The sequence below is a fragment of the Camelus dromedarius genome, chromosome 17 (assembly GCF_036321535.1).
Source record: "Camelus dromedarius isolate mCamDro1 chromosome 17, mCamDro1.pat, whole genome shotgun sequence".
Classification (NCBI taxonomy): domain Eukaryota; kingdom Metazoa; phylum Chordata; class Mammalia; order Artiodactyla; family Camelidae; genus Camelus; species Camelus dromedarius.
Genome location: NC_087452.1, coordinates 2,296,905 through 2,311,449, shown reverse-complemented (window position 1 = coordinate 2,311,449; position 14,545 = coordinate 2,296,905).

Below are 14,545 nucleotides of genomic sequence, written 5' to 3'. Positions count from 1 at the left end.
GGAACCGCCGTGCCCGAGCCTCCATGGGCCCAGCAGCCAGAGTGTTCACAGGTGGAGGCCACGCGGCAGAGCTGCTGGCGCTGAGGGTGGGCCTGTCACCAACCTGGCCACGTGCTGCTAAATTAATTTCCGAAGCTCTGCACCAGGCGTCACAGCCACCAGCCGGAGCTGGGAGATTGCCTCCCCGGTCCCTGCCAGCACGCCACATTGCCATCCATGTGTGTCAGTATTGTCACTGGTTTGGGGGGTGAAACAGCGCTTTGTGAGTTCACTTCAGAAGCTTTGACTCCTGTGAGGAGGAACTTTCTTACTGGTTTGTTTATCGGCCAGCCGTGTTTTCCTGGTGAGCTGTGTCCTCCACGCGGAGGTCTCCTTGCCTGCTTCCTCCTTGTCACTCCGGGAGGGGTGCTATAAAACACCTGCTCGCGTGTCACTGCTGTGCTGGCCTATGGGTGGCCCTTGCTGCGTAGCAGACGCCGCCCCGTCTCAGGGACACGAGTCAGCCAGCGTGGACTGCTCCTCCTCGGTCTGGGCCCGGGGAGCGGCTGGGCCCGTCCGTCTCTCATCCTCTGGTCGCCCCAGTGGGCAGGACGGGACGCGTCCTGCTCAGGGCGACAGCCAGGAGCCAGCGAGCCGGCAGGGACACGCGGCCCCCGATCCCGGGCCGGGACGGGCGTGCCGCCGTCAGCTCTGCAGCCTCGTGGACAAGACGAGTCCCAAGTCTGAAGCTGGAACCGAGAGGAGGGAGCAGACCCTCTGGCTGCCGGGCGGCACCGCGCAGCCGCAGGTGTGCACGGAGGGGCCGAGAGTCCGGGTCACGAAGGCAAAGCTCCGTGGGTTGTCTTTCTCCTTCCAGGTCTGCGGCCGCGCTTGGTTAAGACACGTGGGTGTTTTATACGTTGATATCTGGTCTGAGGAAGTTTGCTTCCAGAGTAAACATTTGAAACCCACGAATCCAGGGCAACTCCCTCATGGTGTAGACAGGAAAGCCGAGGGCCCAGAGGGAGGGGACTGGCAGGGCCGCCACCCGAGCAGCACGCCAGGCCCGCCCCCGCCAGCAGGTCCGTGGGCCTTTCTCCCCGCAGTTCAGTCTCGGGGGCCCGTGTGCTTCTCAGCGGCAGCACCAGACGGGGTGAGTGTCTCCCCGCGGGAGAGAGAAAGCAGGAGAGCCGAGCCAGGCCCCAGGCCGTGGGCTTGACGAGCGCCTACTATTTTGTTAAGCTTCGTGTGGTGTATAATTAGCAAATAAACTTCGGGGGAGGACGTCATTAGCAGACTCATCAGGTGACCACTTCACGTGGGGAGCACTTACTGAAGGAAATAAAGACCTTTTACAGGAACCAGGAAAATGGAATCCCATTTCCCCATTGCATCCTTGCTCTCAGGCAGGGTCGCCAGGGGCTGCAGCCCCACCAGCGCACCCCACCCTCGCCCCGTCCTTCTCCACAGTCAGCAGGCCAGACCCTGGTGGGCAGGGCCCAGACGCCAGTACCACCAGGGGACGCTGCCCTTGGACCCTTCCTGTCACCTCTCTGAACCTCAGTTTCCCCGTCTGCAAAGTGGTAAGTGTCACATGAGCTCCACCTGTGTCCTGTGTGGGTTTAGTGAGCTCCTGTATTGAAAAGCCCCAGCAGGGGTCTGAGCAAACATTTGGTGTTCAGTCAATGTGAACATTTCTTCCTTTGTCTCCCTGGTGGTTGGAGGCAGCTGTCCCCCCCTCCTGGGGGCTTTGACACATCATTCCCTGGAGTCCCCGTCACCGCTCAGCGGAAGCAAATCAGTCATCAGGCTCAGGCTCATGAATGTGGGGGACAGGCCAGGCATGTGGCCCCCCAGTGCCAGGGGCTGGGGGTGGAGGCGGGCAACCTGCGTGCACGGCCTCACGCACTTGGCTCCAGAGGGTCCAAGTCGTAGTGGCTCCAAAAATCCAGCTTTGGGGCGATGAAACCTTCCACTGTATAAATCATGATAATAAAATTGGAGTTTAAGAAATATGTGAAAAACAACTTACATGGGCCAAAAATCCTGCCCTCAGACCACCAGTTTTCAAACTCTGAATTTCTTCATAAATGGTAAAATTTTGACACGTGTGACTCCGAACCCCACTCCTGTGGCCCTGACAGACATTGCTAATCCATCCCAGGGCTCCTTCCTGCTCGAGCAGGACTCTCCCTCGGAGTTCCCCCAAGTGCTGCATTCTGGCAGCCGCAGCCAGTCCGCTGGTATCGGCAGAGGAGAGGAGGCCCATCACCCCCCTAATCTACTCCGAGCCCCTCATTTGAGAGACGGGAAACGACTGGCTTTAGCTCACCCGTAATCAAAGATGTGAAGGTATCAGCTTTCCTCTGGCAACTGGCCCGGGATGGACACAGATAAAAGGAGAGGCTGAAAGATGCTGTGTGTGCTAGAAAGTGCAATTTTTTTTCCTCTTCAAAAGTGTAGGTTTGGGACTGAAGCACCTTAAAATGCAGAAGAAGCAGGCAAATGCTGCAGCCCAGCTCTCTGCTCCCACTGCAGGGAGAGTGGGTGGGGGGTTGGTGGGCAGAGGTGGGGGGTTTACCTGTGTAAATGCAATCACTCCGTTAAGTTTTCGGGCACCACTGAAGTGACCGTCCCCATCCGTGGGGGGAGGGGAGTGGGAGCTCTTGGTCTAAATCAAAGGAAAACGATCGAGGGCTATTGGCTGGGCACCCACTTTGAAGGCAGATTCGTGTCAGCTGCCAAGTCGATAATTTTGTTCGCTGAGCCAGGAGGGTCGCGTTGCAGTTATCACCTCCAAGGGATGCTGGCATCTTGTCAACGCCCTGCTCCCCGAGGAGCTGTCTCTGGATGGGCAGAGAGGGAGTCGGCCAGGGCTCACAGCACCTTCTCCGGGTGGAAGTGCTGTGGCCTTGAGGAAGGGACCTTTGAGAGCCTCGGTGGAGAGCCCTGGGAGGAGGGGAAGCAGAACCGGGGCGGGAACAGTGGGCATCTCGGTGGAGGGGACAGTTTGAGCCTAAGGTCAGAAACTTCCAGCCTCATATGGGGACTGTACTGAGCAGCAGGGAGGAACTGATCGTGGCCTGGGTTTGAATCCTCACCCACTTGGAACTGAGATATAGCACACTGTTCTGGGTAGAAAAAGCTTTTGGTTCCCAAACCAGGGGATGAGGGATAATTTGGGATGACTTCTGTCTCTCCCAGTCCCCTAACATCCCTCAGGAGGGCGCATGGCTGGGTTGAACTGTTCTGAATTTGGGACGCCCCAAGAGTAGAAGCCAGCAAACTTAATTCTTCCCAAACTAACAGGACTCTTTTTTTAGGCGCCTCATATTCCAAATTACAAAATGGATAAAACCCATTCAGTAAAATTTCACATAATTTCAGATTCTGAGGTATTTAATTTGATAATAAAAACCTCAAGTCCTATTGTAAAATATTCTAATTATGGTCAGTCCTCACTGAACCTCGCCCTGGAAAAAGTTCACTATGTTCTACTTCCTATTAATAAAAACATTCCTTTAAACAAAGTTTGAAAATTGTGGAGCTCAGTGTAGAAAGGATGGGAGAATAGAGTTTTGTCACAACCCTACGAGGGAGCAGATGAAAAGTTGTGACACCTCTCCTGGAGGCAGTGGGGAGCCATGGATGGTGCCTGAGCAGGAGTGTGACCCGGTTGGAGACTGGCGATGAGGATTCCTCCAGGGGTAAGGCGTGTGTGTGAGTGGACCCCCTCGGGGTAGTGGACAGGATGACTGCTCAGCCCGGGGAGAGTGGACGGGCTGTATTTGGGGAAAACGCGTGCCCTCACCTGGCCTCTGCCCCTTGGCCCTTTAACCGGGCTCCCCTAGGCTTCTGCTTCTGGTCCTGACTGTCCAGCGGTCCTTCCTCTCTCTGGGCCTCAGCACCCTTCTCAGTTCTGAGCAGGTGCTCCAGCCCCCAGAGGCTGAGGGTTCCGCAAAGGAGCAGACGCAACGCCCGGGGCCCCCCTGCCGGCTGGAGCCGACCCTCTGGGAGCAGCGCTGCAGCCCCGGGGCTGCCCTGGTCTTGGCAGGAGGGAGACTGACTCGGCTGCAGAGCCACAGCTCAGCTGGGCTGGGCCGGCCGGCGGTAAGCTCCTTTGCCAGTCACGGCCCAACGTAACCGACACGCCGCGGTGAGGCTCTGAAGGGCAATGCAAGCAGCCCCCCAGCTCCCTGCCTGATTCGGAATGTGCGGGCCAGGCCGTGGGAGGTTAGGCCCATGGAGACCACAGGCCACGGACCATGGAGTGATGCTCGGCCGGAGGGGAGGCTCCTGATGTGGGACCCCTGAGCCATGCTGCTTCGCCCTGGTCACCCGTCTCCCCCTACTCCCACCCCAAGTCCGCTGGGGGCTGCAGACGCTCCCGTCAGCCCCTGGGCCGGCCGGTCTGTCCCTTCCGTGAGTCTTTCTCCCTCCTCCCCTGCCCGGCTCCTCCTTCAGGACAGCGGTCTCTCCTCTTCTGCAATTTTTCTTCTTTCTCCCCCCCCCCCCCCGTCCCCTCCCTCCCCCCCTCCCTGTCACACCCCACAGCCCCGCTTCTCAAACTCCGGCCCTCAGATCAACAGCGTGGGCTTCCCCTGCGAGCTGTTAGGACTGAGCCCCTCCGGCCCCGCCCCAGACCTGCTGGAGCAGGACCTGCAGCTCAACAGGACCCCCGGGTGGCTTGTGTGCACTTTTCTAATTACAGAGTAATCGGAGCTAACTGAAGTCGCAAATAGAGACAAGAAAGGAAGCCCCCCCCCCCCCCGTCACCCTCTGCTGATTGCTCACTCCGCTTTCAGCTTGCTATTCTGTCTTCCCAGATTTTTTCATACAGTCATCCCTCAGTATTCACTGGCGGTGGGTTCCAGGACCTGCTCAGATACCAAACTCTGTGGATGAGGAGGGCTGACTGTACATATGTGTTTTCTTACTGAAATGTCAGCGAGCCTGTGCTCTCCGCTCATGCAGCACGTCGCGGGCACCGTGCCACGCCAGTAAGTACGGTCTGTAGCCATTAGTCATCGTTCAACTGAGCACCTACCAGGTGCCGGGCACTGTGCTAGGCTCCGGGTTGACATCAGGAAACAGGACAGGTCACTTCCTGCCTCCGTGGAGCTTACATCTAGTTGGGGAAAGAGATAAACCAAGAATCACACTCACCCAGGGTGTGCAGAGGGAGCTGCTGCTGTCGGCAGAGGCCGGTTGCCTGGAAGGGATGCAGCGTGAGTCACCCAGCCGGTCCCCGGGGGACGGGTGCCCAGCCTGTCCCGGGGCTCTTGTGCTAAGAGCAGCACTGAGCTAGACGTCCTCAGTGTACGTGCTGGGCACCTGTCTGGCCGCCCCCCTAGGACAGCTCCCTACATGTGGGCGTGCACTTTCTCTGGCTGGGTTGTAAGAGTTGTTGAGCCCAAATCCCAACCTGGATTTAATTTCCGAAAGTCCCTCCCTAAACCAGCCGCCCTGACTCTGGGGCTGTCCCTGCTCCAGTGGAGTCCACTGAGGACAGAAAGGGCAAAAGCAGTGGAGGGTCCTGCTGAGGGGCAGGATGGGCCTCGCAACCCTGAACTTCTCTCACTCTCTCAGCCCAGCCTGCACTGGCTGCTGGGCCCCCAGGAGGATTCCGACTTCTCCCTGCACTTCTGGAGCTCATGTCCGATGTGGAGACAGGAGCAGGAGCAGTCCTGAGGGAGCTGGGAAGAGGCCCCAGCTGAGTGTAGGGGAGGGGGTGGTCAGGGAGGGCTGCCTGGAAGAGGGGATGCTTGCTCGGCCATCTTGATGGAGTAGTAAAAGGTTTTTCTCGTGGACAAGGGAAAGAGGGAAAGGTTCCCAGAAAGGGGGAACAGCAGTTGCAAAGACGACCAGAGAGAGGACGAAGAGTTGTGTGTGTGTTTTGGAGGGCACTGGAGGTGGCAGAGAAGGGTATATCAGAGGTCAGGAGAGTGTTGAGGTTGTGGGGCTGGAGCAGGGCTTCTGTGGGTCCGTGATAGACATTTGAATGAGTGAAGTGAGTGACCAGGTCACTGTTTTCTACAAGCAGGTTCTGGAGTCAGAAGGCCTGGGTTCAAGTTCTGAGTTCACTTCTCATGTGCTGTGTGACCGTGAGCAAGTTGATGAAACTCTGTGCCTCAGTTTCTTTACCTGGGAAATGGAGGCAATGATGGTGCTTCCATCGTTTAGGCTGAAGAGGTGCGATTGAATGAGTTAATTAGTGGGAAGTACTGGGAAGGGTTCCAGGCACACGAAGGTGCAGCCAGAGCCCAAGGCCCGGTCACCCCTCCCCTGCGGGGGTGCTTGTGGGTAGTCAGCAGCGCCCAGCAGACACGCACGTGCCTGGCCCTCCGCTCGGCAGACGCGGCTTCTCTCGTGGGGCTGGCGCCATGGTGGGGAGACAGGAAAGTGTAAATGGACAGCATGGTTGCAGAGATAATGTTAAGGCCAAGAGAAACAAAAAACAAGGTGGCAGGAGAGAGGACAATGGCAGAGGGGACATGCTTCCGTTTGGTGGTCGGGGAAGACTTTTCTGCAGCAACATCTGAGCTGAGATCTCAGAGCCACGGAATCAGCAAAGATGGAGAAGTGGGAACCTTCCAGGTTGAAGGAACAGCACGTGCAAAAGCCCTGAGGTGGGAGTGCTACCGGCCTGATCATGGAACAGCCTGGGGGCTGTGGGGCTGGAGTAGGATTGCTAGATTTAGCCAACAAAAATATAAGGCCTGCAGTTAAATTTCTGAAATTAGAATTTCAAAAAAATAGCAAATAATTTTTTAGTGTAAGTGTGTCCCATGCAACATTTGGGACACACTTACACTAAAAAATTGTTTGTTGTTGACCTGAAATTCCAGTTTGACTGGGAACCTCTGTTTCATCCAGCAATCCTAGGCTGGAGGGAGTGGGGGAGGGGAGAGTTGAGAGGATGAGTCAGCAACCTGGGGAGGCTTGGCCGGCCTGGGGAGGCAGCTGGATTTCATTCTAAGGGTCAAGGTTCACAGGGCTCCAGCCTCCAGCCTGGTCCAGGTGCTAACAGGTGGGCGTTTTAGCAAGCGGCTCGAGTTACCCACGTTTCAGAGAATTCTCCGAAAGATGACTCATCCCAAGTAACAGATGAGAGAGCTGGGGCTGCATCCCGCTCCTGGGAGACGAAAATATCCCTTATAGAAACGGAGGGAGGGGAGGCGGCCGGGGGAGTACGGAGCGATGTTAAAATTAGAACAACCGTGTTCTCCTAATTGGAAATGCAGCGGGGGCCACAGGAATCTGTAATGGGCTTCCTTGCAGAATTCTGCAAGGGGGAGGCCGGGGTCAGCTGTATAAACGTTCATGAGGAGCAGGGAGAGGCTGCCCCATGCCAGGATGCGCCCATCCACTTCCAGGAGAGGCTCAGCTGGAGGACAGGGGCTCCTCCCTGCTTGGCCACAAGCGAGGTGAATCTGGGCCCTCAGCCTGCCCTGCTCTCTCTCAGCCTCGTCTCCCCGTGTGTGGAGGGGGGCCCTGTCCTCTGGGAGATGGGGGAGAACCAGATTCAGGACAGGATCCCAGAGGAGCACGCCCCCCTCGGCCGAATCAGGGCCCCTTAGGCGGGCTCTGCCGGCCTGGAGTTTGTTAAATGAATGGAAGAATGAATGAATGAAGGGGTGGATGGATGAGAGATCGTTGGCCTCCCCTTCTTTCTCCTGGCGGGGCTATTTTAAGCCTCCTGCTAGGCCCCGCTTGGGCACATCCGCACCGTGTCACATCAAACACATTAAAAGGCACCCACATGCCTCATTAAATAGAATTTATATATAACTATACAGCACGGAGTCGAGATGCAATTGACTAGTTGACTAATGTTACCTTCTGTGGACATTTAATTACACATTCATTCATCTTGACATGTCAGTGTGTCCTCCCCCCATCTCATACACGGTCATGCGCCCCTGACACGCTCCCAGCTGCCAACACTGTGCTCCGGCGGCTCAGGGAGGGGCCTCATCTCGGGGCCTCGGACTCCCCACCTGTAAAAGGGGAAGGATGGATGAGGTGGCACCCCACCCCGTGCTCCCGTGGGGAGGACTGTGAGAGCCCCCTCCTTCAGAGGCAGTGGAGGGACAATGACTGCAGCTCCTCACAGGAGGGCGCCAGGCTGGGTGGTTTACACGTGACCTCATTGAATTCCACGGCCTCCAGCGTCCCCCAGGAGTGGGTGTCCTTATCCCCATTTCACAGATGGAAAGGCAGAGGCTGGGGGAGGTGAGGACAAGCCCTGTGGGGCCCTGAGGCACCTGAGACAAAGTCCCCAAGGTTGTGAGGAGATGTGCACCTTAAACATCATGGGGTGACGAGGACAGACAGGGCCATTTCCGGTCAGCATGACGGCATGACGCGGAGCTTGTCCACACGCTGACTGGTCGTTTTCACCTCCCTAGGATTCTGATTGGAAAGAACCAGCCCAACACTCAGTGTGGCATGACAACAACCTCTAACTAAAATGACCGTTTTTTCCTTCTGTTTTATTTTATGGATTCCCTTGTAACGACAGCAAAGGATACCAAGTTTCATTTCAGGCTAAGCGTATTTGATAAGAAACCTCTTAAACGAAAAATAGTTTTGTCCAAAACAAGGAAAGAAAAAATTCAACTCTGCACTTGGTGTGTACCCAGTGATGGTGAAACTCATGAACGCAGCATCTGAAGGACCCAATTTGGGGTTCCACTGGGTGAGTTGCCATTCACATGCTGTGTGTCCTCAAACAAATCGCTCCCTCTCTCTGGGCATCCCCATTTGTAATAAGGATTGTTACAGACAAGCTCCAGTGCTGACGATCTAACGCTGAAGACTCCTTTTTCTGATTGTCTTCTCCTTTGAAAGGCAGATCAACGTCTTCTGTATAGGTCTGGCCGACAGCGGACCACGGGCACTTAGAGCAGCCCTGAGTCCTGAGAGGGTGTTCTGTGTGCACGGGCTCCAGGAGCCTGCCCTGGGGACAGGAGACCCCAAGCAGGGCCTCAGTCCCACAGCGGGTTGTGTGCACCTGCTCTAAGCATCGCTGAAAGCAGAACGTTGTAGCCAGTCACCTGCTCCTAGTAGGTAGGACCTTCGGGGGTGAAGATCCATCCTGATGTGCAGAAACAAATGATGCATAAGGTGACTGCAGTCACCAACCAGCCCTGTCAGGACTGGCCGCTAAGTGCTCCTCAGCCCCCCGAGCGAGGTGGCCTGACGGCCAGCGCTGAGGACTGGCGGCGCGGAGCATCGGGACAGGTGCGCTGGGTGGGGAGGCGGCCGGCAGGGGCTCCGGCCCCCAGGGAGCTCTTGAGATGCCGTAACGCTTGTAAACACACGTTTACAGGAGTCTCTGCCTTTTGATAGCGGAACGGGAAACGTTCGCTTTATTGTACTGCAGAGCTGCTCTGGGCTTACTTGGCCATCTTACGTTAATTATGATTAATCAGGATTTCATTTTGTTTCATTTTTTTAATTGATCGAATTCTCTTTGTTCCATTTCCCCCCCTCTGCTGCTCTGAAAATTATGCCTTCTATCTCTGTTTTTCTAGTGGCCACGTTCATACTTTGAACACACATACTTAGGCTTCTAATCGTATCATTTAACGCTGTCTCTGTTCCAGCGTGGCCTCTGCAGACGTTGAGGAAACCGCAGGCGGGGCCAGGCAGCGTGGCCAAGGTAGAGTTAGGTCACACGCGCCTTCCCCGAGCCACGCACTTTGCACACCACCTTCCCACCAACAGCCTTAACTTATCCTGACAGCAGCCTGGAAGGGAGGGTGAGTCTCTCCGTTTACAGATGAGTTCAGTGACACTTCAGAACTGAAGACAGTGGCCCAGGGCTTATTAACAAGTTGGTGGCCAAGCAGGATTTCTAAGTCCTTGTTCTTTCTACCATCTTTTGTCTGTCTGTCTGTCTGTCTGTCTGTACTGTCCACCACTTGTCTGTACTTCCTCAACAAAGGGCCAAGTGAGCTGGAGCGTGAAGACAGACGGATGCTGGAGGTCAGGGTGAGAGTGTGCAGGGGGAGGGGAGAGCCCCCCATGGCCGGGAGGCCCCTGCTTCCTGCCAGGGAGGGCTCTGGGTGCCCTGTGGAGCCCTGGGTGGGCGCCTTCCTGCCCGCAGGCTCTGGGGAGGACACCTGTGCTGGTTCAGGGTGGGTAGGGGTGAGGGGTGCCCCCCTCAGTCACTCATTCATCCGATGCTTCCTGAGTGCTTCTTGGTGGCAGTTCGTGGGAGCAGAGGTTCAGGGATCAGAATCCGGTGGAGGTCAGAGGAGATGGGCAGAGAGAACATACTACCTGGAGATCATTTGATTCTCTTTCAGTGCACTTACTATCATGGCTGTATTCTGAAGAGGTAACACATATGCATGGAAAACAGTATCTGAACTTTACCAAATGCTAACGAGTCAGTCTTTCCACACCTAGGGCACCGTTACTTTCATAAAAGGTAAAACACACATGAGGAGGTGTAACAAATCCAGGGGCAGCCGCCTTCAGCATTATCTGGAGCGCGTCCCTCTGGGAACGGTCTATGCCTACTCAAGCACGCAGTCCTGCGTGCTCCTTCCCGCTTCCACACGCCAGGAGCCGCCCACGTCTCCTGCTCCGTGCTCCCTTTCATCGCTTCCTTTATTCTGAAGGTCACCCTTGTCAGTCCACAGAGCCCAACCTTGGCTCCAGCTGCAGATTTTCTGCAGAATGGACTTTCCATGATTCCTTTGAGCCAGTGAGTGGGTTTACTGTGGAATAAATTCCTAAGCTCAGCATTGTCAGGTCAAAGGGTGTGTGCATTTGAAATGTGGAGGACAGTTCGATTCCCTCGTTGTCTTCCAAGGAGTGTGTGCTATTGTCATGCCGTCCGTGACGGAGAGTTAGGGCTGATTTTCCCACAGCCCTACCAAACTGGAAACCATCTTTAAAAAACAGCAGGAGGAAGAGCCTCGGAAGCTAAAGGGAGCTTCCATGTGGGCTGGGGGAGTCAGGGAGGGCTCCTGGAGGGAGGTGCCACTTGGATTGGGTTTTGAAGCATGCATAGGAGTTTGTCAGTCTGAATAATGTGGGGAAAAAGTATCTAGAAGAAGGAACAGCATGTACCAAAGTGCCAAGAGTTGGGGGTGGAGAGGAGGGGACGCAGATGCCAGGGAATGAGGGGCGGTGTGTCTGTGCCTTCACCCTTTTCTCCTCTGCACCCTCCGCAGCAGCCTTCATGTCAGGGAGCAGCTCTGTGGAATAATCAGCAAACCACTGGAAACGGGCAGGGTGGGGAGAAGCAACACACAGAGCCTGGAGTTTAAGGTCAAGATGGCCCCCCGCTTCTAACTCGCTGAGTGGCCTTGGGCAAGTCACTCCCCTCTCTGGTCTTAGCTTCTTCATTCGTAGGGCATGCCTGAGAACCCACACCCCGGACTGTGACGGTGGCTGCCGCCTTCCACCCGAGACAATTGCAGCTGGGAGGGGCCTGTACCAGGGGAGCCCCAAGTTAGATTCTTCGGATGGCCCTTAGAACGCTGGCAGCTGATATGCAGTTTTTAAAAGCACGGCCATCTTGGGCTGGAACGGCCCGCTGCCGCACCTGCGTCTGCGTCCTGGGGTCCAGGTCTGTCACGGGCACTGAGAGCCACATCTCACCGCATCCATCACGACAGTTTAGACGGCCATTCCGTCAGCAGAAGCACAGGGATCAGGGCTCCTCTGGGCCTGGAGAGGCTGGTTCCCCACTTCCCTGCCTCGCCCCGCATCGCCCCCTCCAGCGGGGCCCGACGGAGACGCGCGGGGAACGGTCCAGCTCCTTAACTGAAGCCATTTTGGTAGCTAATGAAGTTTTACTCGTGTGACAGCTTTAGTGAGATATAATTAACATACCATGCAAGTCACCCTTCGAAAGTGTACAAGTCAGTGCTTTTTAGTACCTTCCCACAGTTTTACAATCAATTCTGGAACATTCTCATCACCCTAGAAAGAAGTGCTTACCTACCCACCACCCGCCCGCCCCAGCCCTGTGCGTCCGCTCTGTAGGTTTGTCTGTCTGTCCCTGTAGACCTGACTATTCGGGACATCGCATATAAATGGAATCACACAACATGTGCTCTTGTGAGTAATGCCATCACCACATTCAGGTACAAGTTTTTGTGTGGATGTGTGGCTTTCAGCCCTTGGCTGGGTACCTCGGAGTAGAATTTCTAGGTCATACGGTGTAAATGCTTCAGTGTTTGAGGAACCGCGGACTGTTTTCAAAGCAGCTGGACCATTTTAGATTCCCTCCAGCAACGACTGAGGGTCCAGTTTCTCTACATTCTTGCCAACAAGTATTACTTCTGTATTTGTAACGTTAGCTAACCTACTAGGTGTGGCGTGGTAGCTCGTCTTGCTCTTGATTTGCATTTCCCTGCTCCCTGGTGATGTTAAGTAGCTTTTCATGTGCTTTTCATCTGCTTAAGAGAAATGTCTGCTCAGCTCCTTCGCCCATTTCACATTGGGTCGTCGTTTAAATTATTGAGTTGTAGAGGTTCTTTATACACGCTAGAAACAAGTGTCTTATCAAATGCGTGATTCACAAAAATTTTCTCCTGTTCTGAGCGTTGTCATTTCAGTTTCTTGACTAATGTCCTTTGAAGCACAAAATTTTTAATTTCATTAATGTCCAGGTTCTCTAGTTTTTCTTTGGTTCCTTATGGTTTTGGTGTCATGTATAAGTCATTGTGATTTGTTTTATTGAAGAAGAGTTGACTTACAACGTTGTGTTAGTTTCTGGGGTACAGCACAGTGATTCAGTGATACATACATATTCTTTTTCATATTCTTTTGCATTATAGGCTATTACAATTCATTGTGACTTGATTTTGCATTTCCCTAATGACTAATGGTGTTGAGCATATTTTTGTCTGCTTATTTGCCACCTGTATGTCTTCTTTGGTAAAATGTCTGTTCAAATCTTTTGCCAATGTTTAATAGGGTTGTTTATTTTGTTGTTAAGTTGGAAGAGTTCTTGAGATAGTGCACACACAAGCCCTTGGTTGAATGTACATTTTGCAAGTATTTTCTCCTGTACGATGGCTTGTCTTTTTCTTTTCTTCACTTTTAACTTTTTATTAGCTACCATGTATGAATTACAGCCACACAATGTGATACTCTTTCAGGATGATGGCCTGAATCATAAAACTGCAAGTATGAGATGGACTCTGTGCATTTCAGCAGGAAAGTGTGTGCGACAGCCAGTCTCCCTGTTTATCTTTTACGATTCAGTGCCTTCAGGGACGTGTGGCTTATCTTTTTCTTAAGAGTGTCTTCTGAAGAGGAAAATATTTTTTATTGCAATGAAGTCCAATTTATTGATTTCTTCTCTTTCAGAGTTGATGCGTTTGGTGTCTTGCTTAAGAAATCTCTGCCAAACTCCAGGCCATTCAGATTTTCTCCTATTTTTTTCCCTAGAAGTTTTATACATTGAGCTCTCTCTTTTAGGTCTCTGCTCTATTCCCAGTTAATGTTCACAAACACCGCAAGCTCTGAGTTGAGGTTCCTTCTTTTGCATGTGGATTTCCAACTGCGCTGGCAACACTGGTTGAAAGACTGTCATGTCCCCCATGAGGCTACCTTGGCACCTTTGTCAAAACAAATTGGCCACGTATGTTTGGGTCTGTTTCTGCACCCTTTCCTGTTCTGTTGACCTTTCTGTCTAGCTGGACATCGGTCCTCCTTGTACTGATGCTTTATAATAAGTCTTGAAATCACCTGGTGTGGGTCCTCCGACCTTGTTCCTCTTTTTGGCAATATGAGTGGGGCAGTTTCTGTTAGATGGGTCTTTTCTGCGTGTCGTATCCATGACCCCTGCTCGTGGAGTACCAGAGTGTTCCCAGTCATCGTGGTGATCAAAAATGCCCCTCCCCTTATTTCCAAAAGTCCTGATGGAGTGCAGGATCACCCTCCCCCCACCCTTTAGGAGAAACTTCCTGAAAGGAACAAGACTCAGATGAGCATCAGCAGCACTGGAGGAAAAACAGAGAAGAAATAGAGGAAAATGGAACAAACTCTTCCAGGTTCTGAGGAAACTGATTTTGAACCAAGAATTCTATACCCAGCCAAACTGTCAATCAAGTGTGGAGGCAAAATAAATAATTTCAGACACACAAGGACTCAAAGACCTTCCCACTGGCTGTCTCTGGGAGACTCACTAAAGGATGTGCACAGCAAAATGGAAAACAAATCCAAGAAAGAGAAGACATAGGATCCAGGAAACCATGGACCCAGTCCAGAAGTGTAATGCTGAGAAATCTCTGACGAGAGCCGCGTAGCTGGCCGAGGTAGCTGCTGGGCCAGATTACAACAGTGAGTCAGAGAGCGCTCAGAGGAAGGTTTTTAAGGAGAAAAATGAATATCCTACAGCAAATGGTAATATTCCAAAGATCAATGATCTTACTGATACACTGAGTGTGGATAATAATAGTAAAAATTAATAGACGCTTCCAACATGCCTTCCCTTCCCATCTCCTCCTCCAAATTTTTGTCACCTTTATTTTCTTTGGAGTGTGTAGCTGCGTCTTTTTCTTCCCCCCTGCATTTCAATTTAAACGCCTCT